The sequence below is a fragment of the Ranitomeya imitator genome, chromosome 1, assembly GCF_032444005.1.
Source record: "Ranitomeya imitator isolate aRanImi1 chromosome 1, aRanImi1.pri, whole genome shotgun sequence".
Lineage (NCBI taxonomy): Eukaryota > Metazoa > Chordata > Amphibia > Anura > Dendrobatidae > Ranitomeya > Ranitomeya imitator.
In genome coordinates this window covers 829,668,240-829,691,634 of record NC_091282.1, presented here as the reverse complement: position 1 = coordinate 829,691,634, position 23,395 = coordinate 829,668,240, and the positions used below count along the sequence as shown (strand labels likewise).

The 23,395-nt window shown below is 48.0% G+C and overlaps 57 pseudogenes; all 57 read right to left on the bottom strand.

Annotated features, from left to right (window-relative positions):
• Positions 1–139: 139 nt before the first annotated feature.
• Positions 140–258, bottom strand: LOC138659384 (5S ribosomal RNA; annotated as a pseudogene).
• Positions 259–1,314: 1,056 nt separating this feature from the next.
• LOC138659474 (5S ribosomal RNA) lies at positions 1,315–1,433 on the bottom strand (annotated as a pseudogene).
• Positions 1,434–2,290: 857 nt separating this feature from the next.
• LOC138659360 (5S ribosomal RNA) lies at positions 2,291–2,409 on the bottom strand (annotated as a pseudogene).
• Positions 2,410–2,485: 76 nt separating this feature from the next.
• On the bottom strand, positions 2,486–2,604 carry LOC138659373 (5S ribosomal RNA; annotated as a pseudogene).
• An 861-nt stretch (positions 2,605–3,465) lies between these two features.
• On the bottom strand, positions 3,466–3,584 carry LOC138658630 (5S ribosomal RNA; annotated as a pseudogene).
• A 76-nt stretch (positions 3,585–3,660) lies between these two features.
• LOC138658629 (5S ribosomal RNA) lies at positions 3,661–3,779 on the bottom strand (annotated as a pseudogene).
• Positions 3,780–4,050: 271 nt separating this feature from the next.
• Positions 4,051–4,169, bottom strand: LOC138659473 (5S ribosomal RNA; annotated as a pseudogene).
• A 76-nt stretch (positions 4,170–4,245) lies between these two features.
• LOC138659362 (5S ribosomal RNA) lies at positions 4,246–4,364 on the bottom strand (annotated as a pseudogene).
• A 76-nt stretch (positions 4,365–4,440) lies between these two features.
• Positions 4,441–4,559, bottom strand: LOC138658981 (5S ribosomal RNA; annotated as a pseudogene).
• A 518-nt stretch (positions 4,560–5,077) lies between these two features.
• Positions 5,078–5,196, bottom strand: LOC138659615 (5S ribosomal RNA; annotated as a pseudogene).
• Positions 5,197–5,467: 271 nt separating this feature from the next.
• LOC138659350 (5S ribosomal RNA) lies at positions 5,468–5,586 on the bottom strand (annotated as a pseudogene).
• A 1,056-nt stretch (positions 5,587–6,642) lies between these two features.
• LOC138659472 (5S ribosomal RNA) lies at positions 6,643–6,761 on the bottom strand (annotated as a pseudogene).
• A 76-nt stretch (positions 6,762–6,837) lies between these two features.
• Positions 6,838–6,956, bottom strand: LOC138659038 (5S ribosomal RNA; annotated as a pseudogene).
• A 272-nt stretch (positions 6,957–7,228) lies between these two features.
• Positions 7,229–7,347, bottom strand: LOC138659873 (5S ribosomal RNA; annotated as a pseudogene).
• A 271-nt stretch (positions 7,348–7,618) lies between these two features.
• LOC138659339 (5S ribosomal RNA) lies at positions 7,619–7,737 on the bottom strand (annotated as a pseudogene).
• Positions 7,738–7,813: 76 nt separating this feature from the next.
• On the bottom strand, positions 7,814–7,932 carry LOC138658980 (5S ribosomal RNA; annotated as a pseudogene).
• Positions 7,933–8,598: 666 nt separating this feature from the next.
• Positions 8,599–8,717, bottom strand: LOC138658628 (5S ribosomal RNA; annotated as a pseudogene).
• Positions 8,718–8,793: 76 nt separating this feature from the next.
• On the bottom strand, positions 8,794–8,912 carry LOC138658627 (5S ribosomal RNA; annotated as a pseudogene).
• Positions 8,913–9,183: 271 nt separating this feature from the next.
• On the bottom strand, positions 9,184–9,302 carry LOC138659327 (5S ribosomal RNA; annotated as a pseudogene).
• A 76-nt stretch (positions 9,303–9,378) lies between these two features.
• LOC138659156 (5S ribosomal RNA) lies at positions 9,379–9,497 on the bottom strand (annotated as a pseudogene).
• Positions 9,498–10,015: 518 nt separating this feature from the next.
• LOC138659614 (5S ribosomal RNA) lies at positions 10,016–10,134 on the bottom strand (annotated as a pseudogene).
• Positions 10,135–10,210: 76 nt separating this feature from the next.
• On the bottom strand, positions 10,211–10,329 carry LOC138658626 (5S ribosomal RNA; annotated as a pseudogene).
• A 76-nt stretch (positions 10,330–10,405) lies between these two features.
• Positions 10,406–10,524, bottom strand: LOC138659148 (5S ribosomal RNA; annotated as a pseudogene).
• Positions 10,525–10,600: 76 nt separating this feature from the next.
• Positions 10,601–10,719, bottom strand: LOC138658979 (5S ribosomal RNA; annotated as a pseudogene).
• A 272-nt stretch (positions 10,720–10,991) lies between these two features.
• On the bottom strand, positions 10,992–11,110 carry LOC138659872 (5S ribosomal RNA; annotated as a pseudogene).
• A 76-nt stretch (positions 11,111–11,186) lies between these two features.
• Positions 11,187–11,305, bottom strand: LOC138658624 (5S ribosomal RNA; annotated as a pseudogene).
• Positions 11,306–11,381: 76 nt separating this feature from the next.
• Positions 11,382–11,500, bottom strand: LOC138659613 (5S ribosomal RNA; annotated as a pseudogene).
• Positions 11,501–11,576: 76 nt separating this feature from the next.
• Positions 11,577–11,695, bottom strand: LOC138659359 (5S ribosomal RNA; annotated as a pseudogene).
• A 662-nt stretch (positions 11,696–12,357) lies between these two features.
• On the bottom strand, positions 12,358–12,476 carry LOC138659871 (5S ribosomal RNA; annotated as a pseudogene).
• A 76-nt stretch (positions 12,477–12,552) lies between these two features.
• Positions 12,553–12,671, bottom strand: LOC138658713 (5S ribosomal RNA; annotated as a pseudogene).
• A 76-nt stretch (positions 12,672–12,747) lies between these two features.
• LOC138659471 (5S ribosomal RNA) lies at positions 12,748–12,866 on the bottom strand (annotated as a pseudogene).
• Positions 12,867–12,942: 76 nt separating this feature from the next.
• LOC138659638 (5S ribosomal RNA) lies at positions 12,943–13,061 on the bottom strand (annotated as a pseudogene).
• A 76-nt stretch (positions 13,062–13,137) lies between these two features.
• LOC138658977 (5S ribosomal RNA) lies at positions 13,138–13,256 on the bottom strand (annotated as a pseudogene).
• Positions 13,257–13,528: 272 nt separating this feature from the next.
• Positions 13,529–13,647, bottom strand: LOC138659870 (5S ribosomal RNA; annotated as a pseudogene).
• A 76-nt stretch (positions 13,648–13,723) lies between these two features.
• On the bottom strand, positions 13,724–13,842 carry LOC138658623 (5S ribosomal RNA; annotated as a pseudogene).
• Positions 13,843–13,918: 76 nt separating this feature from the next.
• Positions 13,919–14,037, bottom strand: LOC138659612 (5S ribosomal RNA; annotated as a pseudogene).
• Positions 14,038–14,113: 76 nt separating this feature from the next.
• LOC138659358 (5S ribosomal RNA) lies at positions 14,114–14,232 on the bottom strand (annotated as a pseudogene).
• Positions 14,233–15,288: 1,056 nt separating this feature from the next.
• LOC138658622 (5S ribosomal RNA) lies at positions 15,289–15,407 on the bottom strand (annotated as a pseudogene).
• Positions 15,408–15,483: 76 nt separating this feature from the next.
• LOC138658621 (5S ribosomal RNA) lies at positions 15,484–15,602 on the bottom strand (annotated as a pseudogene).
• A 271-nt stretch (positions 15,603–15,873) lies between these two features.
• On the bottom strand, positions 15,874–15,992 carry LOC138659316 (5S ribosomal RNA; annotated as a pseudogene).
• Positions 15,993–16,068: 76 nt separating this feature from the next.
• Positions 16,069–16,187, bottom strand: LOC138658976 (5S ribosomal RNA; annotated as a pseudogene).
• A 518-nt stretch (positions 16,188–16,705) lies between these two features.
• LOC138659611 (5S ribosomal RNA) lies at positions 16,706–16,824 on the bottom strand (annotated as a pseudogene).
• A 76-nt stretch (positions 16,825–16,900) lies between these two features.
• Positions 16,901–17,019, bottom strand: LOC138658620 (5S ribosomal RNA; annotated as a pseudogene).
• A 271-nt stretch (positions 17,020–17,290) lies between these two features.
• On the bottom strand, positions 17,291–17,409 carry LOC138658975 (5S ribosomal RNA; annotated as a pseudogene).
• Positions 17,410–17,681: 272 nt separating this feature from the next.
• LOC138659714 (5S ribosomal RNA) lies at positions 17,682–17,800 on the bottom strand (annotated as a pseudogene).
• Positions 17,801–17,876: 76 nt separating this feature from the next.
• On the bottom strand, positions 17,877–17,995 carry LOC138658619 (5S ribosomal RNA; annotated as a pseudogene).
• Positions 17,996–18,071: 76 nt separating this feature from the next.
• On the bottom strand, positions 18,072–18,190 carry LOC138659304 (5S ribosomal RNA; annotated as a pseudogene).
• An 861-nt stretch (positions 18,191–19,051) lies between these two features.
• Positions 19,052–19,170, bottom strand: LOC138658617 (5S ribosomal RNA; annotated as a pseudogene).
• Positions 19,171–19,246: 76 nt separating this feature from the next.
• LOC138658616 (5S ribosomal RNA) lies at positions 19,247–19,365 on the bottom strand (annotated as a pseudogene).
• Positions 19,366–19,636: 271 nt separating this feature from the next.
• LOC138659470 (5S ribosomal RNA) lies at positions 19,637–19,755 on the bottom strand (annotated as a pseudogene).
• A 76-nt stretch (positions 19,756–19,831) lies between these two features.
• On the bottom strand, positions 19,832–19,950 carry LOC138658755 (5S ribosomal RNA; annotated as a pseudogene).
• An 861-nt stretch (positions 19,951–20,811) lies between these two features.
• Positions 20,812–20,930, bottom strand: LOC138658615 (5S ribosomal RNA; annotated as a pseudogene).
• Positions 20,931–21,006: 76 nt separating this feature from the next.
• Positions 21,007–21,125, bottom strand: LOC138658614 (5S ribosomal RNA; annotated as a pseudogene).
• A 271-nt stretch (positions 21,126–21,396) lies between these two features.
• Positions 21,397–21,515, bottom strand: LOC138659292 (5S ribosomal RNA; annotated as a pseudogene).
• Positions 21,516–21,591: 76 nt separating this feature from the next.
• LOC138658974 (5S ribosomal RNA) lies at positions 21,592–21,710 on the bottom strand (annotated as a pseudogene).
• A 518-nt stretch (positions 21,711–22,228) lies between these two features.
• Positions 22,229–22,347, bottom strand: LOC138659610 (5S ribosomal RNA; annotated as a pseudogene).
• Positions 22,348–22,618: 271 nt separating this feature from the next.
• On the bottom strand, positions 22,619–22,737 carry LOC138659279 (5S ribosomal RNA; annotated as a pseudogene).
• Positions 22,738–23,395: the final 658 nt, after the last annotated feature.

Below are 23,395 nucleotides of genomic sequence, written 5' to 3'. Positions count from 1 at the left end.
CAAGCTGCTTTGCATTTGCGATCTGAAGAGGGCAGGCACATTCAGCTTAGAGTGACCGTTGACAGATAGTTAGCACCAGTGCGGGTCTTTTCAAGCGGAAAAAAATCGTAAGGGTAAGCTTTGATAAAAACAAAAAGCACGTCAACGGTACCAGGGATTCCCAGCCAGTCTCCCATGCTGGTACTTGCCCAGCCTCAAGCTGCTTAGCATTTGCGATCTGACGAGAGCAGGCACATTCAGCTTAGAGTGGCCATTGACAGATAGTGAGCAACTCTGCGGGCCTTTTCAAGAGGAATAGAATCGTAAGGGTAAGCTTTGATGAAAAAAAAAGAAACGTCAATGGCACCAGGGATTCCCAGCCAGTCTCCCATGCTGGTACTTGCCCAGCCTCAAGCTGCTTTGCATTTGCGATCTGACGAGGGCAGGCACATTCAGCTTAGAGTGGCCATTAACAGACAGTTAGCACCTGTGCGGGTCTTTTCAAGCGGAAAAAATCGTAAGTGTAAGCTTTGATAAAAACAAAACAATGTGGGAACCGTGCCAGGGATTCCCTGACAGTCTACCAAGCTGATACTTGCCCAGCCTCCAGCTACTTTGCATTTGTGATCTGACGAAGGCAGGAACATTGAGCTTAGTGCGGCCATTGATGGATTGTTAGCAACTCCGCAAGTTTTTTCAAGAGGAAGAGAATCGTAATACAAAGCTTTGATGAAAACTAAAAAGCATGTCAACGGTACCAGGAATTCCCAGCCAGTCTCCCATGCTGGTACTTGCCCAGCCTCAAGTAGCTCAGCATTTGCGATCTGACGAGGGCAGGCCCATTCATCATAAAGAAGTAATTGACAGATAGGTCTGTAGCACAAATTTGGGTCTTTTCAAGCGGCAAAAAATCGTAAGGGTAAGCTTTGATAAAAACAAAAAGCACGTTAACGGTACCAGGGATTCCCAGCCAGTCTCCCATGCTGGTACTTGCCCAGCCTCAAGCTGCTTTGCATTTGCGATCTGACGAGGGCAGGCACATTCAGCTTAGAGTGACCGTTGACAGATAGTTAGCACCAGTGCGGGTCTTTTCAAGCGGAAAAAAATCGTAAGGGTAAGCTTTGATAAAAACAAAAAGCACGTTAACGGTTCCAGGGATTCCCAGCCAGTCTCCCATGCTGGTACTTGCCCAGCCTCAAGCTGCTTTGCATTTGCGATCTGACGAGGGAAGGCACATTCAGCTTAGAGTGACCGTTGACAGATAGTTAGCACCAGTGCGGGTCTTTTCAAGCGGAAAAAAATCGTAAGGGTAAGCTTTGATAAAAACAAAAAGCACGTCAACGGTACCAGGGATTCCCAGCCAGTCTCCCATGCTGGTACTTGCCCAGCCTCAAGCTGCTTTGCATTTGCGATCTGAAGAGGGCAGGCACATTCAGCTTAGAGTGACCGTTGACAGATAGTTAGCACCAGTGCGGGTCTTTTCAAGCGGAAAAAAATCGTAAGGGTAAGCTTTGATAAAAACAAAAAGCACGTTAGCGGTACCAGGGATTCCCAGCCAGTCTCCCATGCTGGTACTTGCCCAGCCTCAAGCTGCTTAGCATTTGCGATCTGACGAGAGCAGGCACATTCAGCTTAGAGTGGCCATTGACAGATAGTGAGCAACTCTGCGGGCCTTTTCAAGAGGAATAGAATCGTAAGGGTAAGCTTTGATGAAAAAAAAAGAAACGTCAATGGCACCAGGGATTCCCAGCCAGTCTCCCATGCTGGTACTTGCCCAGCCTCAAGCTGCTTTGCATTTGCGATCTGACGAGGGGAGGCACATTCAGCTTAGAGTGGCCATTGACAGACAGTTAGCACCTGTGCGGGTCTTTTCAAGCGGAAAAAATCGTAAGTGTAAGCTTTGATAAAAACAAAACAATGTGGGAACCGTGCCAGGGATTCCCTGCCAGTCTACCAAGCTGATACTTGCCCAGCCTCAAGCTACTTTGCATTTGTGATCTGACGAAGGCAGGAACATTGAGCTCAGTGCGGCCATTGATGGATTGTTAGCAACTCCGCAAGTTTTTTCAAGAGGAAGAGAATCGTAATACAAAGCTTTGATGAAAACTAAAAAGCATGTCAACGGTACCAGGGATTCCCAGCCAGTCTCCCATGCTGGTATTTGCCCAGCCTCAAGCTGCTTTGCATTTGCGATCTGACGAGGGCAGGCACATTCAGCTTAGAGTGACCGTTGACAGATAGTTAGCACCAGTGCGGGTCTTTTCAAGCGGAAAAAAATCGTAAGGGTAAGCTTTGATAAAAACAAAAAGCACGTCAACGGTACCAGGGATTCCCAGCCAGTCTCCCATGCTGGTACTTGCCCAGCCTCAAGCTGCTTTGCATTTGCGATCTGACGAGGGCAGGCACATTCAGCTTAGAGTGACCATTGACAGATCGTTAGTACCAGTGCGGGTCTTTTCAAGCGGAAAAAAATCGTAAGGGTAAGCTTTGATAAAAACAAAAAGCACGTCAACGGTACCAGGGATTCCCAGCCAGTCTCCCATGCTGGTACTTGCCCAGCCTCAAGCTGCTTAGCATTTGCGATCTGACGAGAGCAGGCACATTCAGCTTAGAGTGGCCATTGACAGATAGTGAGCAACTCTGCGGGCCTTTTCAAGAGGAATAGAATCGTAAGGGTAAGCTTTGATGAAAAAAAAAGAAACGTCAATGGCACCAGGGATTCCCAGCCAGTCTCCCATGCTGGTACTTGCCCAGCCTCAAGCTGCTTTAAATTTGCGATCTGACGAGGGCAGGCACATTCAGCTTAGAGTGGCCATTGACAGACAGTTAGCACCTGTGCGGGTCTTTTCAAGCGGAAAAAATCGTAAGTGTAAGCTTTGATAAAAACAAAACAATGTGGGAACCGTGCCAGGGATTCCCTGCCAGTCTACCAAGCTGATACTTGCCCAGCCTCAAGCTACTTTGCATTTGTGATCTGACGAAGGCAGGAACATTGAGCTTAGTGCGGCCATTGATGGATTGTTAGCAACTCCGCAAGTTTTTTCAAGAGGAAGAGAATCGTAATACAAAGCTTTGATGAAAACTAAAAAGCATGTCAACGGTACCAGGAATTCCCAGCCAGTCTCCCATGCTGGTACTTGCCCAGCCTCAAGTAGCTCAGCATTTGCGATTTGACGAGGGCAGGCCCATTCAGAATAAAGAAGTAATTGACAGATAGGTCTGTAGCACAAATTTGGGTCTTTTCAAGCGGCAAAAAATCGTAAGGGTAAGCTTTGATAAAAACAAAAAGCACGTTAACGGTACCAGGGATTCCCAGCCAGTCTCCCATGCTGGTACTTGCCCAGCCTCAAGCTGCTTTGCATTTGCGATCTGACGAGGGCAGGCACATTCAGCTTAGAGTGACCGTTGACAGATAGTTAGCACCAGTGCGGGTCTTTTCAAGCGGAAAAATATCGTAAGGGTAAGCTTTGATAAAAACAAAAAGCACGTCAACGGTACCAGGGATTCCCAGCCAGTCTCCCATGCTGGTACTTGCCCAGCCTCAAGCTGCTTTGCATTTGCGATCTGACGAGGGCAGGCACATTCAGCTTAGAGTGACCGTTGACAGATAGTTAGCACCAGTGCGGGTCTTTTCAAGCGGAAAAAAATCGTAAGGGTAAGCTTTGATTAAAACAAAAAGCACGTCAACGGTACCAGGGATTCCCAGCCAGTCTCCCATGCTGGTACTTGCCCAGCCTCAAGCTGCTTTGCATTTGCGATCTGACGAGGGCAGGCACATTCAGCTTAGAGTGACCGTTGACAGATCGTTAGCACCAGTGCGGGTCTTTTCAAGCGGAAAAAAATCGTAAGGGTAAGCTTTGATAAAAACAAAAAGCACGTCAGCGGTACCAGGGATTCCCAGCCAGTCTCCCATGCTGGTACTTGCCCAGCCTCAAGCTGCTAAGCATTTGCGATCTGAAGAGGGCAGGCACATTCAGCTTAGAGTGACCGTTGACAGATAGTTAGCACCAGTGCGGGTCTTTTCAAGCGGAAAAAAATCGTAAGGGTAAGCTTTGATAAAAACAAAAAGCACGTCAACGGTACCAGGGATTCCCAGCCAGTCTCCCATGCTGGTACTTGCCCAGCCTCAAGCTGCTTTGCATTTGCGATCTGAAGAGGGCAGGCACATTCAGCTTAGAGTGACCGTTGACAGATAGTTAGCACCAGTGCGGGTCTTTTCAAGCGGAAAAAAATCGTAAGGGTAAGCTTTGATAAAAACAAAAAGCACGTCAACGGTACCAGGGATTCCCAGCCAGTCTCCCATGCTGGTACTTGCCCAGCCTCAAGCTGCTTAGCATTTGCGATCTGACGAGAGCAGGCACATTCAGCTTAGAGTGGCCATTGACAGATAGTGAGCAACTCTGCGGGCCTTTTCAAGAGGAATAGAATCGTAAGGGTAAGCTTTGATGAAAAAAAAAGAAACGTCAATGGCACCAGGGATTCCCAGCCAGTCTCCCATGCTGGTACTTGCCCAGCCTCAAGCTGCTTTGCATTTGCGATCTGACGAGGGCAGGCACATTCAGCTTAGAGTGGCCATTGACAGACAGTTAGCACCTGTGCGGGTCTTTTCAAGCGGAAAAAATCGTAAGTGTAAGCTTTGATAAAAACAAAACAATGTGGGAACCGTGCCAGGTATTCCCTGCCAGTCTACCAAGCTGATACTTGCCCAGCCTCAAGCTACTTTGCATTTGTGATCTGACGAAGGCAGGAACATTGAGCTTAGTGCGGCCATTGATGGATTGTTAGCAACTCCGCAAGTTTTTTCAAGAGGAAGAGAATCGTAATACAAAGCTTTGATGAAAACTAAAAAGCATGTCAACGGTACCAGGAATTCCCAGCCAGTCTCCCATGCTGGTACTTGCCCAGCCTCAAGTAGCTCAGCATTTGCGATCTGACGAGGGCAGGCCCATTCAGCATAAAGAAGTAATTGACAGATAGGTCTGTAGCACAAATTTGGGTCTTCAGCTTAGAGTGACCGTTGACAGATCGTTAGCACCAGTGCGGGTCTTTTCAAGCGGAAAAAAATCGTAAGGGTAAGCTTTGATAAAAACAAAAAGCACGTCAACGGTACCAGGGATTCCCAGCCAGTCTCCCATGCTGGTACTTGCCCAGCCTCAAGCTGCTTTGCAATTGCGATCTGACGAGGGCAGGCACATTCAGCTTAGAGTGACCGTTGACAGATAGTTAGCACCAGTGCGGGTCTTTTCAAGCGGAAAAAAATCGTAAGGGTAAGCTTTGATAAAAACAAAAAGCACGTCAACGGTACCAGGGATTCCCAGCCAGTTTCCCATGCTGGTACTTGCCCAGCCTCAAGCTGCTTTGCATTTGCGATCTGAAGAGGGCAGGCACATTCAGCTTAGAGTGACCGTTGACAGATAGTTAGCACCAGTGCGGGTCTTTTCAAGCGGAAAAAAATCGTAAGGGTAAGCTTTGATAAAAACAAAAAGCACGTCAACGGTACCAGGGATTCCCAGCCAGTCTCCCATGCTGGTACTTGCCCAGCCTCAAGCTGCTTAGCATTTGCGATCTGACGAGAGCAGGCACATTCAGCTTAGAGTGGCCATTGACAGATAGTGAGCAACTCTGCGGGCCTTTTCAAGAGGAATAGAATCGTAAGGGTAAGCTTTGATGAAAAAAAAAGAAACGGCAATGGCACCAGGGATTCCCAGCCAGTCTCCCATGCTGGTACTTGCCCAGCCTCAAGCTGCTTTGCATTTGCGATCTGACGAGGGCAGGCACATTCAGCTTAGAGTGGCCATTAACAGACAGTTAGCACCTGTGCGGGTCTTTTCAAGCGGAAAAAATCGTAAGTGTAAGCTTTGATAAAAACAAAACAATGTGGGAACCGTGCCAGGGATTCCCTGACAGTCTACCAAGCTGATACTTGCCCAGCCTCCAGCTACTTTGCATTTGTGATCTGACGAAGGCAGGAACATTGAGCTTAGTGCGGCCATTGATGGATTGTTAGCAACTCCGCAAGTTTTTTCAAGAGGAAGAGAATCGTAATACAAAGCTTTGATGAAAACTAAAAAGCATGTCAACGGTACCAGGAATTCCCAGCCAGTCTCCCATGCTGGTACTTGCCCAGCCTCAAGTAGCTCAGCATTTGCGATCTGACGAGGGCAGGCCCATTCATCATAAAGAAGTAATTGACAGATAGGTCTGTAGCACAAATTTGGGTCTTTTCAAGCGGCAAAAAATCGTAAGGGTAAGCTTTGATAAAAACAAAAAGCACGTTAACGGTACCAGGGATTCCCAGCCAGTCTCCCATGCTGGTACTTGCCCAGCCTCAAGCTGCTTTGCATTTGCGATCTGACGAGGGCAGGCACATTCAGCTTAGAGTGACCATTGACAGATAGTTAGCACCAGTGCGGGTCTTTTCAAGCGGAAAAAAATCGTAAGGGTAAGCTTTGATAAAAACAAAAAGCACGTTAACGGTTCCAGGGATTCCCAGCCAGTCTCCCATGCTGGTACTTGCCCAGCCTCAAGCTGCTTTGCATTTGCGATCTGACGAGGGAAGGCACATTCAGCTTAGAGTGACCGTTGACAGATAGTTAGCACCAGTGCGGGTCTTTTCAAGCGGAAAAAAATCGTAAGGGTAAGCTTTGATAAAAACAAAAAGCACGTCAACGGTACCAGGGATTCCCAGCCAGTCTCCCATGCTGGTACTTGCCCAGCCTCAAGCTGCTTTGCATTTGCGATCTGAAGAGGGCAGGCACATTCAGCTTAGAGTGACCGTTGACAGATAGTTAGCACCAGTGCGGGTCTTTTCAAGCGGAAAAAAATCGTAAGGGTAAGCTTTGATAAAAACAAAAAGCACGTCAACGGTACCAGGGATTCCCAGCCAGTCTCCCATGCTGGTACTTGCCCAGCCTCAAGCTGCTTAGCATTTGCGATCTGACGAGGGCAGGCACATTCAGCTTAGAGTGGCCATTGACAGACAGTTAGCACCTGTGCGGGTCTTTTCAAGCGGAAAAAATCGTAAGTGTAAGCTTTGATAAAAACAAAACAATGTGGGAACCGTGCCAGGGATTCCCTGCCAGTCTACCAAGCTGATACTTGCCCAGCCTCAAGCTACTTTGCATTTGTGATCTGACGAAGGCAGGAACATTGAGCTTAGTGCGGCCATTGATGGATTGTTAGCAACTCCGCAAGTTTTTTCAAGAGGAAGAGAATCGTAATACAAAGCTTTGATGAAAACTAAAAAGCATGTCAACGGTACCAGGGATTCCCAGCCAGTCTCCCATGCTGGTACTTGCCCAGCCTCAAGCTGCTTTGCATTTGCGATCTGACGAGGGCAGGCACATTCAGCTTAGAGTGACCGTTGACAGATAGTTACCACCAGTGCGGGTCTTTTCAAGCGGAAAAAAATCGTAAGGGTAAGCTTTGATAAAAACAAAAAGCACGTCAACGGTACCAGGGATTCCCAGCCAGTCTCCCATGCTGGTACTTGCCCAGCCACAAGCTGCTTTGCATTTGCGATCTGACGAGGGCAGGCACATTCAGCTTAGAGTGACCATTGACAGATCGTTAGCACCAGTGCGGGTCTTTTCAAGCGGAAAAAAATCGTAAGGGTAAGCTTTGATAAAAACAAAAAGCACGTCAACGGTACCAGGGATTCCCAGCCAGTCTCCCATGCTGGTACTTGCCCAGCCTCAAGCTGCTTAGCATTTGCGATCTGACGAGAGCAGGCACATTCAGCTTAGAGTGGCCATTGACAGATAGTGAGCAACTCTGCGGGCCTTTTCAAGAGGAATAGAATCGTAAGGGTAAGCTTTGATGAAAAAAAAAGAAACGTCAATGGCACCAGGGATTCCCAGCCAGTCTCCCATGCTGGTACTTGCCCAGCCTCAAGCTGCTTTGCATTTGCGATCTGACGAGGGCAGGCACATTCAGCTTAGAGTGGCCATTGACAGACAGTTAGCACCTGTGCGGGTCTTTTCAAGCGGAAAAAATCGTAAGTGTAAGCTTTGATAAAAACAAAACAATGTGGGAACCGTGCCAGGGATTCCCTGCCAGTCTACCAAGCTGATACTTGCCCAGCCTCAAGCTACTTTGCATTTGTGATCTGACGAAGGCAGGAACATTGAGCTTAGTGCGGCCATTGATGGATTGTTAGCAACTCCGCAAGTTTTTTCAAGAGGAAGAGAATCGTAATACAAAGCTTTGATGAAAACTAAAAAGCATGTCAACGGTACCAGGAATTCCCAGCCAGTCTCCCATGCTGGTACTTGCCCAGCCTCAAGTAGCTCAGCATTTGCGATCTGACGAGGGCAGGCCCATTCAGAATAAAGAAGTAATTGACAGATAGGTCTGTAGCACAAATTTGGGTCTTTTCAAGCGGCAAAAAATCGTAAGGGTAAGCTTTGATAAAAACAAAAAGCACGTTAACGGTACCAGGGATTCCCAGCCAGTCTCCCATGCTGGTACTTGCCCAGCCTCAAGCTGCTTTGCATTTGCGATCTGACGAGGGCAGGCACATTCAGCTTAGAGTGACCGTTGACAGATAGTTCGCACCAGTGCGGGTCTTTTCAAGCGGAAAAAAATCGTAAGGGTAAGCTTTGATAAAAACAAAAAGCACGTCAACGGTACCAGGGATTCCCAGCCAGTCTCCCATGCTGGTACTTGCCCAGCCTCAAGCTGCTTTGCATTTGCGATCTGACGAGGGCAGGCACATTCAGCTTAGAGTGACCGTTGACAGATAGTTAGCACCAGTGCGGGTCTTTTCAAGCGGAAAAAAATCGTAAGGGTAAGCTTTGATAAAAACAAAAAGCACGTCAACGGTACCAGGGATTCCCAGCCAGTCTCCCATGCTGGTACTTGCCCAGCCTCAAGCTGCTTTGCATTTGCGATCTGACGAGGGCAGGCACATTCAGCTTAGAGTGACCGTTGACAGATCGTTAGCACCAGTGCGGGTCTTTTCAAGCGGAAAAAAATCGTAAGTGTAAGCTTTGATAAAAACAAAAAGCACGTCAGCGGTACCAGGGATTCCCAGCCAGTCTCCCATGCTGGTACTTGCCCAGCCTCAAGCTGCTAAGCATTTGCGATCTGAAGAGGGCAGGCACATTCAGCTTAGAGTGACCGTTGACAGATAGTTAGCACCAGTGCGGGTCTTTTCAAGCGGAAAAAAATCGTAAGGGTAAGCTTTGATAAAAACAAAAAGCACGTCAACGGTACCAGGGATTCCCAGCCAGTCTCCCATGCTGGTACTTGCCCAGCCTCAAGCTGCTTAGCATTTGCGATCTGACGAGAGCAGGCACATTCAGCTTAGAGTGGCCATTGACAGATAGTGAGCAACTCTGCGGGCCTTTTCAAGAGGAATAGAATCGTAAGGGTAAGCTTTGATGAAAAAAAAAGAAACGTCAATGGCACCAGGGATTCCCAGCCAGTCTCCCATGCTGGTACTTGCCCAGCCTCAAGCTGCTTTGCATTTGCGATCTGACGAGGGCAGGAACATTCAGCTTAGAGTGGCCATTGACAGACAGTTAGCACCTGTGCGGGTCTTTTCAAGCGGAAAAAATCGTAAGTGTAAGCTTTGATAAAAACAAAACAATGTGGGAACCGTGCCAGGGATTCCCTGCCAGTCTACCAAGCTGATACTTGCCCAGCCTCAAGCTACTTTGCATTTGTGATCTGACGAAGGCAGGAACATTGAGCTTAGTGCGGCCATTGATGGATTGTTAGCAACTCCGCAAGTTTTTTCAAGAGGAAGAGAATCGTAATACAAAGCTTTGATGAAAACTAAAAAGCATGTCAACGGTACCAGGAATTCCCAGCCAGTCTCCCATGCTGGTACTTGCCCAGCCTCAAGTAGCTCAGCATTTGCGATCTGACGAGGACAGGCCCATTCAGCATAAAGAAGTAATTGACAGATAGGTCTGTAGCACAAATTTGGGTCTTCAGCTTAGAGTGACCGTTGACAGATCGTTAGCACCAGTGCGGGTCTTTTCAAGCGGAAAAAAATCGTAAGGGTAAGCTTTGATAAAAACAAAAAGCACGTCAACGGTACCAGGGATTCCCAGCCAGTCTCCCATGCTGGTACTTGCCCAGCCTCAAGCTGCTTTGCAATTGCGATCTGACGAGGGCAGGCACATTCAGCTTAGAGTGACCGTTGACAGATAGTTAGCACCAGTGCGGGTCTTTTCAAGCGGAAAAAAATCGTAAGGGTAAGCTTTGATAAAAACAAAAAGCACGTCAACGGTACCAGGGATTCCCAGCCAGTCTCCCATGCTGGTACTTGCCCAGCCTCAAGCTGCTTTGCATTTGCGATCTGACGAGGGCAGGCACATTCAGCTTAGAGTGACCGTTGACAGATAGTTAGCACCAGTGCGGGTCTTTTCAAGCGGAAAAAAATCGTAAGGGTAAGCTTTGATAAAAACAAAAAGCACGTCAGCGGTACCAGGGATTCCCAGCCAGTCTCCCATGCTGGTACTTGCCCAGCCTCAAGCTGCTTAGCATTTGCGATCTGACGAGAGCAGGCACATTCAGCTTAGAGTGGCCATTGACAGATAGTGAGCAACTCTGCGGGCCTTTTCAAGAGGAATAGAATCGTAAGGGTAAGCTTTGATGAAAAAAAAAGAAACGTCAATGGCACCAGGGATTCCCAGCCAGTCTCCCATGCTGGTACTTGCCCAGCCTCAAGCTGCTTTGCATTTGCGATCTGACGAGGGCAGGCACATTCAGCTTAGAGTGGCCATTGACAGACAGTTAGCACCTGTGCGGGTCTTTTCAAGCGGAAAAAATCGTAAGTGTAAGCTTTGATAAAAACAAAACAATGTGGGAACCGTGCCAGGGATTCCCTGCCAGTCTACCAAGCTGATACTTGCCCAGCCTCAAGCTACTTTGCATTTGTGATCTGACGAAGGCAGGAACATTGAGCTTAGTGCGGCCATTGATGGATTGTTAGCAACTCCGCAAGTTTTTTCAAGAGGAAGAGAATCGTAATACAAAGCTTTGATGAAAACTAAAAAGCATGTCAACGGTACCAGGGATTCCCAGCCAGTCTCCCATGCTGGTACTTGCCCAGCCTCAAGCTGCTTTGCATTTGCGATCTGACGAGGGCAGGCACATTCAGCTTAGAGTGACCGTTGACAGATAGTTAGCACCAGTGCGGGTCTTTTCAAGCGGAAAAAAATCGTAAGGGTAAGCTTTGATAAAAACAAAAAGCACGTCAACGGTACCAGGGATTCCCAGCCAGTCTCCCATGCTGGTACTTGCCCAGCCTCAAGCTGCTTTGCATTTGCGATCTGACGAGGGCAGGCACATTCAGCTTAGAGTGACCGTTGACAGATAGTTAGCACCAGTGCGGGTCTTTTCAAGCGGAAAAAAATCGTAAGGGTAAGCTTTGATAAAAACAAAAAGCACGTCAACGGTACCAGGGATTCCCAGCCAGTCTCCCATGCTGGTACTTGCCCAGCCTCAAGCTGCTTTGCAATTGCGATCTGACGAGGGCAGGCACATTCAGCTTAGAGTGACCGTTGACAGATAGTTAGCACCAGTGCGGGTCTTTTCAAGCGGAAAAAAATCGTAAGGGTAAGCTTTGATAAAAACAAGAAGCACGTCAACGGTACCAGGGATTCCCAGCCAGTCTCCCATGCTGGTACTTGCCCAGCCTCAAGCTGCTTTGCATTTGCGATCTGACGAGGGCAGGCACATTCAGCTTAGAGTGACCATTGACAGATCGTTAGCACCAGTGCGGGTCTTTTCAAGCGGAAAAAAATCGTAAGGGTAAGCTTTGATAAAAACAAAAAGCACGTTAGCGGTACCAGGGATTCCCAGCCAGTCTCCCATGCTGGTACTTGCCCAGCCTCAAGCTGCTTAGCATTTGCGATCTGACGAGAGCAGGCACATTCAGCTTAGAGTGGCCATTGACAGATAGTGAGCAACTCTGCGGGCCTTTTCAAGAGGAATAGAATCGTAAGGGTAAGCTTTGATGAAAAAAAAAGAAACGTCAATGGCACCAGGGATTCCCAGCCAGTCTCCCATGCTGGTACTTGCCCAGCCTCAAGCTGCTTTGCATTTGCGATCTGACGAGGGGAGGCACATTCAGCTTAGAGTGGCCATTGACAGACAGTTAGCACCTGTGCGGGTCTTTTCAAGCGGAAAAAATCGTAAGTGTAAGCTTTGATAAAAACAAAACAATGTGGGAACCGTGCCAGGGATTCCCTGCCAGTCTACCAAGCTGATACTTGCCCAGCCTCAAGCTACTTTGCATTTGTGATCTGACGAAGGCAGGAACATTGAGCTTAGTGCGGCCATTGATGGATTGTTAGCAACTCCGCAAGTTTTTTCAAGAGGAAGAGAATCGTAATACAAAGCTTTGATGAAAACTAAAAAGCATGTCAACGGTACCAGGGATTCCCAGCCAGTCTCCCATGCTGGTACTTGCCCAGCCTCAAGCTGCTTTGCATTTGCGATCTGACGAGGGCAGGCACATTCAGCTTAGAGTGACCGTTGACAGATAGTTAGCACCAGTGCGGGTCTTTTCAAGCGGAAAAAAATCGTAAGGGTAAGCTTTGATAAAAACAAAAAGCACGTCAACGGTACCAGGGATTCCCAGCCAGTCTCCCATGCTGGTACTTGCCCAGCCTCAAGCTGCTTTGCATTTGCGATCTGACGAGGGCAGGAACATTCAGCTTAGAGTGACCGTTGACAGATAGTTAGCACCAGTGCGGGTCTTTTCAAGCGGAAAAAAATCGTAAGGGTAAGCTTTGATAAAAACAAAAAGCACGTCAACGGTACCAGGGATTCCCAGCCAGTCTCCCATGCTGGTACTTGCCCAGCCTCAAGCTGCTTTGCATTTGCGATCTGAAGAGGGCAGGCACATTCAGCTTAGAGTGACCGTTGACAGATAATTAGCACCAGTGCGGGTCTTTTCAAGCGGAAAAAAATCGTAAGGGTAAGCTTTGATAAAAACAAAAAGCACGTCAACGGTACCAGGGATTCCCAGACAGTCTCCCATGCCGGTACTTGCCCAGCCTCAAGCTGCTTAGCATTTGCGATCTGACGAGAGCAGGCACATTCAGCTTAGAGTGGCCATTGACAGATAGTGAGCAACTCTGCGGGCCTTTTCAAGAGGAATAGAATCGTAAGGGTAAGCTTTGATGAAAAAAAAAGAAACGTCAATGGCACCAGGGATTCCCAGCCAGTCTCCCATGCTGGTACTTGCCCAGCCTCAAGCTGCTTTGCATTTGCGATCTGACGAGGGCAGGCACATTCAGCTTAGAGTGGCCATTGACAGACAGTTAGCACCTGTGCGGGTCTTTTCAAGCGGAAAAAATCGTAAGTGTAAGCTTTGATAAAAACAAAACAATGTGGGAACCGTGCCAGGGATTCCCTGCCAGTCTACCAAGCTGATACTTGCCCAGCCTCAAGCTACTTTGCATTTGTGATCTGACGAAGGCAGGAACATTGAGCTTAGTGCGGCCATTGATGGATTGTTAGCAACTCCGCAAGTTTTTTCAAGAGGAAGAGAATCGTAATACAAAGCTTTGATGAAAACTAAAAAGCATGTCAACGGTACCAGGGATTCCCAGCCAGTCTCCCATGCTGGTACTTGCCCAGCCTCAAGCTGCTTTGCATTTGCGATCTGACGAGGGCAGGCACATTCAGCTTAGAGTGACCGTTGACAGATAGTTAGCACCAGTGCGGGTCTTTTCAAGCGGAAAAAAATCGTAAGGGTAAGCTTTGATAAAAACAAAAAGCACGTCAACGGTACCAGGGATTCCCAGCCAGTCTCCCATGCTGGTACTTGCCCAGCCTCAAGCTGCTTTGCATTTGCGATCTGACGAGGGCAGGCACATTCAGCTTAGAGTGACCGTTGACAGATAGTTAGCACCAGTGCGGGTCTTTTCAAGCGGAAAAAAATCGTAAGGGTAAGCTTTGATAAAAACAAAAAGCACGTCAACGGTACCAGGGATTCCCAGCCAGTCTCCCATGCTGGTACTTGCCCAGCCTCAAGCTGCTTTGCAATTGCGATCTGACGAGGGCAGGCACATTCAGCTTAGAGTGACCGTTGACAGATAGTTAGCACCAGTGCGGGTCTTTTCAAGCGGAAAAAAATCGTAAGGGTAAGCTTTGATAAAAACAAGAAGCACGTCAACGGTACCAGGGATTCCCAGCCAGTCTCCCATGCTGGTACTTGCCCAGCCTCAAGCTGCTTTGCATTTGCGATCTGACGAGGGCAGGCACATTCAGCTTAGAGTGACCATTGACAGATCGTTAGCACCAGTGCGGGTCTTTTCAAGCGGAAAAAAATCGTAAGGGTAAGCTTTGATAAAAACAAAAAGCACGTTAGCGGTACCAGGGATTCCCAGCCAGTCTCCCATGCTGGTACTTGCCCAGCCTCAAGCTGCTTAGCATTTGCGATCTGACGAGAGCAGGCACATTCAGCTTAGAGTGGCCATTGACAGATAGTGAGCAACTCTGCGGGCCTTTTCAAGAGGAATAGAATCGTAAGGGTAAGCTTTGATGAAAAAAAAAGAAACGTCAATGGCACCAGGGATTCCCAGCCAGTCTCCCATGCTGGTACTTGCCCAGCCTCAAGCTGCTTTGCATTTGCGATCTGACGAGGGGAGGCACATTCAGCTTAGAGTGGCCATTGACAGACAGTTAGCACCTGTGCGGGTCTTTTCAAGCGGAAAAAATCGTAAGTGTAAGCTTTGATAAAAACAAAACAATGTGGGAACCGTGCCAGGGATTCCCTGCCAGTCTACCAAGCTGATACTTGCCCAGCCTCAAGCTACTTTGCATTTGTGATCTGACGAAGGCAGGAACATTGAGCTTAGTGCGGCCATTGATGGATTGTTAGCAACTCCGCAAGTTTTTTCAAGAGGAAGAGAATCGTAATACAAAGCTTTGATGAAAACTAAAAAGCATGTCAACGGTACCAGGAATTCCCAGCCAGTCTCCCATGCTGGTACTTGCCCAGCCTCAAGTAGCTCAGCATTTGCGATCTGACGAGGGCAGGCCCATTCAGAATAAAGAAGTAATTGATAGATAGGTCTGTAGCACAAATTTGGGTCTTTTCAAGCGGCAAAAAATCGTAAGGGTAAGCTTTGATAAAAACAAAAAGCACGTTAACGGTACCAGGGATTCCCAGCCAGTCTCCCATGCTGGTACTTGCCCAGCCTCAAGCTGCTTTGCATTTGCGATCTGACGAGGGCAGGCACATTCAGCTTAGAGTGACCGTTGACAGATAGTTCGCACCAGTGCGGGTCTTTTCAAGCGGAAAAAAATCGTAAGGGTAAGCTTTGATAAAAACAAAAAGCACGTCAACGGTACCAGGGATTCCCAGCCAGTCTCCCATGCTGGTACTTGCCCAGCCTCAAGCTGCTTTGCATTTGCGATCTGACGAGGGCAGGCACATTCAGCTTAGAGTGACCGTTGACAGATAGTTAGCACCAGTGCGGGTCTTTTCAAGCGGAAAAAAATCGTAAGGGTAAGCTTTGATAAAAACAAAAAGCACGTCAACGGTACCAGGGATTCCCAGCCAGTCTCCCATGCTGGTACTTGCCCAGCCTCAAGCTGCTTTGCATTTGCGATCTGACGAGGGCAGGCACATTCAGCTTAGAGTGACCGTTGACAGATCGTTAGCACCAGTGCGGGTCTTTTCAAGCGGAAAAAAATCGTAAGTGTAAGCTTTGATAAAAACAAAAAGCACGTCAGCGGTACCAGGGATTCCCAGCCAGTCTCCCATGCTGGTACTTGCCCAGCCTCAAGCTGCTAAGCATTTGCGATCTGAAGAGGGCAGGCACATTCAGCTTAGAGTGACCGTTGACAGATAGTTAACACCAGTGCGGGTCTTTTCAAGCGGAAAAAAATCGTAAGGGTAAGCTTTGATAAAAACAAAAAGCACGTCAACGGTACCAGGGATTCCCAGCCAGTCTCCCATGCTGGTACTTGCCCAGCCTCAAGCTGCTTAGCATTTGCGATCTGACGAGAGCAGGCACATTCAGCTTAGAGTGGCCATTGACAGATAGTGAGCAACTCTGTGGGCCTTTTCAAGAGGAATAGAATCGTAAGGGTAAGCTTTGATGAAAAAAAAAGAAACGTCAATGGCACCAGGGATTCCCAGCCAGTCTCCCATGCTGGTACTTGCCCAGCCTCAAGCTGCTTTGCATTTGCGATCTGACGAGGGCAGGCACATTCAGCTTAGAGTGGCCATTGACAGACAGTTAGCACCTGTGCGGGTCTTTTCAAGCGGAAAAAATCGTAAGTGTAAGCTTTGATAAAAACAAAACAATGTGGGAACCGTGCCAGGGATTCCCTGCCAGTCTACCAAGCTGATACTTGCCCAGCCTCAAGCTACTTTGCATTTGTGATCTGACGAAGGCAGGAACATTGAGCTTAGTGCGGCCATTGATGGATTGTTAGCAACTCCGCAAGTTTTTTCAAGAGGAAGAGAATCGTAATACAAAGCTTTGATGAAAACTAAAAAGCATGTCAACGGTACCAGGAATTCCCAGCCAGTCTCCCATGCTGGTACTTGCCCAGCCTCAAGTAGCTCAGCATTTGCGATCTGACGAGGACAGGCCCATTCAGCATAAAGAAGTAATTGACAGATAGGTCTGTAGCACAAATTTGGGTCTTCAGCTTAGAGTGACCGTTGACAGATCGTTAGCACCAGTGCGGGTCTTTTCAAGCGGAAAAAAATCGTAAGGGTAAGCTTTGATAAAAACAAAAAGCACGTCAACGGTACCAGGGATTCCCAGCCAGTCTCCCATGCTGGTACTTGCCCAGCCTCAAGCTGCTTTGCAATTGCGATCTGACGAGGGCAGGCACATTCAGCTTAGAGTGACCGTTGACAGATAGTTAGCACCAGTGCGGGTCTTTTCAAGCGGAAAAAAATCGTAAGGGTAAGCTTTGATAAAAACAAAAAGCACGTCAACGGTACCAGGGATTCCCAGCCAGTCTCCCATGCTGGTACTTGCCCAGCCTCAAGCTGCTTTGCATTTGCGATCTGACGAGGGCAGGCACATTCAGCTTAGAGTGACCGTTGACAGATAGTTAGCACCAGTGCGGGTCTTTTCAAGCGGAAAAAAATCGTAAGGGTAAGCTTTGATAAAAACAAAAAGCACGTCAGCGGTACCAGGGATTCCCAGCCAGTGTCCCATGCTGGTACTTGCCCAGCCTCAAGCTGCTTAGCATTTGCGATCTGACGAGAGCAGGCACATTCAGCTTAGAGTGGCCATTGACAGATAGTGAGCAACTCTGCGGGCCTTTTCAAGAGGAATAGAATCGTAAGGGTAAGCTTTGATGAAAAAAAAAGAAACGTCAATGGCACCAGGGATTCCCAGCCAGTCTCCCATGCTGGTACTTGCCCAGCCTCAAGCTGCTTTGCATTTGCGATCTGACGAGGGCAGGCACATTCAGCTTAGAGTGGCCATTGACAGACAGTTAGCACCTGTGCGGGTCTTTTCAAGCGGAAAAAATCGTAAGTGTAAGCTTTGATAAAAACAAAACAATGTGGGAACCGTGCCAGGGATTCCCTGCCAGTCTACCAAGCTGATACTTGCCCAGCCTCAAGCTACTTTGCATTTGTGATCTGACGAAGGCAGGAACATTGAGCTTAGTGCGGCCATTGATGGATTGTTAGCAACTCCGCAAGTTTTTTCAAGAGGAAGAGAATCGTAATACAAAGCTTTGATGAAAACTAAAAAGCATGTCAACGGTACCAGGAATTCCCAGCCAGTCTCCCATGCTGGTACTTGCCCAGCCTCAAGCTGCTTTGCATTTGCGATCTGACGAGGGCAGGCACATTCAGCTTAGAGTGACCGTTGACAGATAGTTAGCACCAGTGCGGGTCTTTTCAAGCGGAAAAAAATCGTAAGGGTAAGCTTTGATAAAAACAAAAAGCACGTCAACGGTACCAGGGATTCCCAGCCAGTCTCCCATGCTGGTACTTGCCCAGCCTCAAGCTGCTTTGCATTTGCGATCTGACGAGGGCAGGCACATTCAGCTTAGAGTGACCGTTGACAGATAGTTAGCACCAGTGCGGGTCTTTTCAAGCGGAAAAAAATCGTAAGGGTAAGCTTTGATAAAAACAAAAAGCACGTCAACGGTACCAGGGATTCCCAGCCAGTCTCCCATGCTGGTACTTGCCCAGCCTCAAGCTGCTTAGCATTTGCGATCTGACGAGAGCAGGCACATTCAGCTTAGAGTGGCCATTGACAGATAGTGAGCAACTCTGCGGGCCTTTTCAAGAGGAATAGAATCGTAAGGGTAAGCTTTGATGAAAAAAAAAGAAACGTCAATGGCACCAGGGATTCCCAGCCAGTCTCCCATGCTGGTACTTGCCCAGCCTCAAGCTGCTTTAAATTTGCGATCTGACGAGGGCAGGCACATTCAGCTTAGAGTGGCCATTGACAGACAGTTAGCACCTGTGCGGGTCTTTTCAAGCGGAAAAAATCGTAAGTGTAAGCTTTGATAAAAACAAAACAATGTGGGAACCGTGCCAGGGATTCCCTGCCAGTCTACCAAGCTGATACTTGCCCAGCCTCAAGCTACTTTGCATTTGTGATCTGACGAAGGCAGGAACATTGAGCTTAGTGCGGCCATTGATGGATTGTTAGCAACTCCGCAAGTTTTTTCAAGAGGAAGAGAATCGTAATACAAAGCTTTGATGAAAACTAAAAAGCATGTCAACGGTACCAGGAATTCCCAGCCAGTCTCCCATGCTGGTACTTGCCCAGCCTCAAGTAGCTCAGCATTTGCGATTTGACGAGGGCAGGCCCATTCAGAATAAAGAAGTAATTGACAGATAGGTCTGTAGCACAAATTTGGGTCTTTTCAAGCGGCAAAAAATCGTAAGGGTAAGCTTTGATAAAAACAAAAAGCACGTTAACGGTACCAGGGATTCCCAGCCAGTCTCCCATGCTGGTACTTGCCCAGCCTCAAGCTGCTTTGCATTTGCGATCTGACGAGGGCAGGCACATTCAGCTTAGAGTGACCGTTGACAGATAGTTAGCACCAGTGCGGGTCTTTTCAAGCGGAAAAAAATCGTAAGGGTAAGCTTTGATAAAAACAAAAAGCACGTCAACGGTACCAGGGATTCCCAGCCAGTCTCCCATGCTGGTACTTGCCCAGCCTCAAGCTGCTTTGCATTTGCGATCTGACGAGGGCAGGCACATTCAGCTTAGAGTGACCGTTGACAGATAGTTAGCACCAGTGCGGGTCTTTTCAAGCGGAAAAAAATCGTAAGGGTAAGCTTTGATTAAAACAAAAAGCACGTCAACGGTACCAGGGATTCCCAGCCAGTCTCCCATGCTGGTACTTGCCCAGCCTCAAGCTGCTTTGCATTTGCGATCTGACGAGGGCAGGCACATTCAGCTTAGAGTGACCGTTGACAGATCGTTAGCACCAGTGCGGGTCTTTTCAAGCGGAAAAAAATCGTAAGGGTAAGCTTTGATAAAAACAAAAAGCACGTCAGCGGTACCAGGGATTCCCAGCCAGTCTCCCATGCTGGTACTTGCCCAGCCTCAAGCTGCTAAGCATTTGCGATCTGAAGAGGGCAGGCACATTCAGCTTAGAGTGACCGTTGACAGATAGTTAGCACCAGTGCGGGTCTTTTCAAGCGGAAAAAAATCGTAAGGGTAAGCTTTGATAAAAACAAAAAGCACGTCAACGGTACCAGGGATTCCCAGCCAGTCTCCCATGCTGGTACTTGCCCAGCCTCAAGCTGCTTTGCATTTGCGATCTGAAGAGGGCAGGCACATTCAGCTTAGAGTGACCGTTGACAGATAGTTAGCACCAGTGCGGGTCTTTTCAAGCGGAAAAAAATCGTAAGGGTAAGCTTTGATAAAAACAAAAAGCACGTCAACGGTACCAGGGATTCCCAGCCAGTCTCCCATGCTGGTACTTGCCCAGCCTCAAGCTGCTTAGCATTTGCAATCTGACGAGAGCAGGCACATTCAGCTTAGAGTGGCCATTGACAGATAGTGAGCAACTCTGCGGGCCTTTTCAAGAGGAATAGAATCGTAAGGGTAAGCTTTGATGAAAAAAAAAGAAACGTCAATGGCACCAGGGATTCCCAGCCAGTCTCCCATGCTGGTACTTGCCCAGCCTCAAGCTGCTTTGCATTTGCGATCTGACGAGGGCAGGCACATTCAGCTTAGAGTGGCCATTAACAGACAGTTAGCACCTGTGCGGGTCTTTTCAAGCGGAAAAAATCGTAAGTGTAAGCTTTGATAAAAACAAAACAATGTGGGAACCGTGCCAGGGATTCCCTGCCAGTCTACCAAGCTGATACTTGCCCAGCCTCAAGCTACTTTGCATTTGTGATCTGACGAAGGCAGGAACATTGAGCTTAGTGCGGCCATTGATGGATTGTTAGCAACTCCGCAAGTTTTTTCAAGAGGAAGAGAATCGTAATACAAAGCTTTGATGAAAACTAAAAAGCATGTCAACGGTACCAGGAATTCCCAGCCAGTCTCCCATGCTGGTACTTGCCCAGCCTCAAGTAGCTCAGCATTTGCGATCTGACGAGGGCAGGCCCATTCAGCATAAAGAAGTAATTGACAGATAGGTCTGTAGCACAAATTTGGGTCTTTTCAAGCGGCAAAAAATCGTAAGGGTAAGCTTTGATAAAAACAAAAAGCACGTTAACGGTACCAGGGATTCCCAGCCAGTCTCCCATGCTGGTACTTGCCCAGCCTCAAGCTGCTTTGCATTTGCGATCTGACGATGGCAGGCACATTCAGCTTAGAGTGACCGTTGACAGATAGTTAGCACCAGTGCGGGTCTTTTCAAGCGGAAAAAAATCGTAAGGGTAAGCTTTGATAAAAACAAAAAGCACGTCAACGGTACCAGGGATTCCCAGCCAGTCTCCCATGCTGGTACTTGCCCAGCCTCAAGCTGCTTTGCATTTGCGATCTGACGAGGGCAGGCACATTCAGCTTAGAGTGACCGTTGACAGATAGTTAGCACCAGTGCGGGTCTTTTCAAGCGGAAAAAAATCGTAAGGGTAAGCTTTGATAAAAACAAAAAGCACGTCAACGGTACCAGGGATTCCCAGCCAGTCTCCCATGCTGGTACTTGCCCAGCCTCAAGCTGCTTTGCATTTGCGATCTGACGAGGGCAGGCACATTCAGCTTAGAGTGACCGTTGACAGATAGTTAGCACCACTGCGGGTCTTTTCAAGCGGAAAAAAATCGTAAGGGTAAGCTTTAATAAAAACAAAAAGCACGTCAACGGTACCAGGGATTCCCAGCCAGTCTCCCATGCTGGTACTTGCCCAGCCTCAAGCTGCTAAGCATTTGCGATCTGAAGAGGGCAGGCACATTCAGCTTAGAGTGACCGTTGACAGATAGTTAGCACCAGTGCGGGTCTTTTCAAGCGGAAAAAAATCGTAAGGGTAAGCTTTGATAAAAACAAAAAGCACGTCAACGGTACCAGGGATTCCCAGCCAGTCTCCCATGCTGGTACTTGCCCAGCCTCAAGCTGCTTAGCATTTGCGATCTGACGAGAGCAGGCACATTCAGCTTAGAGTGGCCATTGACAGATAGTGAGCAACTCTGCGGGCCTTTTCAAGAGGAATAGAATCGTAAGGGTAAGCTTTGATGAAAAAAAAAGAAACGTCAATGGCACCAGGGATTCCCAGCCAGTCTCCCATGCTGGTACTTGCCCAGCCTCAAGCTGCTTTGCATTTGCGATCTGACGAGGGCAGGCACATTCAGCTTAGAGTGGCCATTGACAGACAGTTAGCACCTGTGCGGGTCTTTTCAAGCGGAAAAAATCGTAAGTGTAAGCTTTGATAAAAACAAAACAATGTGGGAACCGTGCCAGGTATTCCCTGCCAGTCTACCAAGCTGATACTTGCCCAGCCTCAAGCTACTTTGCATTTGTGATCTGACGAAGGCAGGAACATTGAGCTTAGTGCGGCCATTGATGGATTGTTAGCAACTCCGCAAGTTTTTTCAAGAGGAAGAGAATCGTAATACAAAGCTTTGATGAAAACTAAAAAGCATGTCAACGGTACCAGGAATTCCCAGCCAGTCTCCCATGCTGGTACTTGCCCAGCCTCAAGTAGCTCAGCATTTGCGATCTGACGAGGGCAGGCCCATTCAGCATAAAGAAGTAATTGACAGATAGGTCTGTAGCACAAATTTGGGTCTTCAGCTTAGAGTGACCGTTGACAGATCGTTAGCACCAGTGCGGGTCTTTTCAAGCGGAAAAAAATCGTAAGGGTAAGCTTTGATAAAAACAAAAAGCACGTCAACGGTACCAGGGATTCCCAGCCAGTCTCCCATGCTGGTACTTGCCCAGCCTCAAGCTGCTTTGCAATTGCGATCTGACGAGGGCAGGCACATTCAGCTTAGAGTGACCGTTGACAGATAGTTAGCACCAGTGCGGGTCTTTTCAAGCGGAAAAAAATCGTAAGGGTAAGCTTTGATAAAAACAAAAAGCACGTCAACGGTACCAGGGATTCCCAGCCAGTTTCCCATGCTGGTACTTGCCCAGCCTCAAGCTGCTTTGCATTTGCGATCTGAAGAGGGCAGGCACATTCAGCTTAGAGTGACCGTTGACAGATAGTTAGCACCAGTGCGGGTCTTTTCAAGCGGAAAAAAATCGTAAGGGTAAGCTTTGATAAAAACAAAAAGCACGTCAACGGTACCAGGGATTCCCAGCCAGTCTCCCATGCTGGTACTTGCCCAGCCTCAAGCTGCTTAGCATTTGCGATCTGACGAGAGCAGGCACATTCAGCTTAGAGTGGCCATTGACAGATAGTGAGCAACTCTGCGGGCCTTTTCAAGAGGAATAGAATCGTAAGGGTAAGCTTTGATGAAAAAAAAAGAAACGTCAATGGCACCAGGGATTCCCAGCCAGTCTCCCATGCTGGTACTTGCCCAGCCTCAAGCTGCTTTGCATTTGCGATCTGACGAGGGCAGGCACATTCAGCTTAGAGTGGCCATTAACAGACAGTTAGCACCTGTGCGGGTCTTTTCAAGCGGAAAAAATCGTAAGTGTAAGCTTTGATAAAAACAAAACAATGTGGGAACCGTGCCAGGGATTCCCTGACAGTCTACCAAGCTGATACTTGCCCAGCCTCCAGCTACTTTGCATTTGTGATCTGACGAAGGCAGGAACATTGAGCTTAGTGCGGCCATTGATGGATTGTTAGCAACTCCGCAAGTTTTTTCAAGAGGAAGAGAATCGTAATACAAAGCTTTGATGAAAACTAAAAAGCATGTCAACGGTACCAGGAATTCCCAGCCAGTCTCCCATGCTGGTACTTGCCCAGCCTCAAGTAGCTCAGCATTTGCGATCTGACGAGGGCAGGCCCATTCATCATAAAGAAGTAATTGACAGATAGGTCTGTAGCACAAATTTGGGTCTTTTCAAGCGGCAAAAAATCGTAAGGGTAAGCTTTGATAAAAAC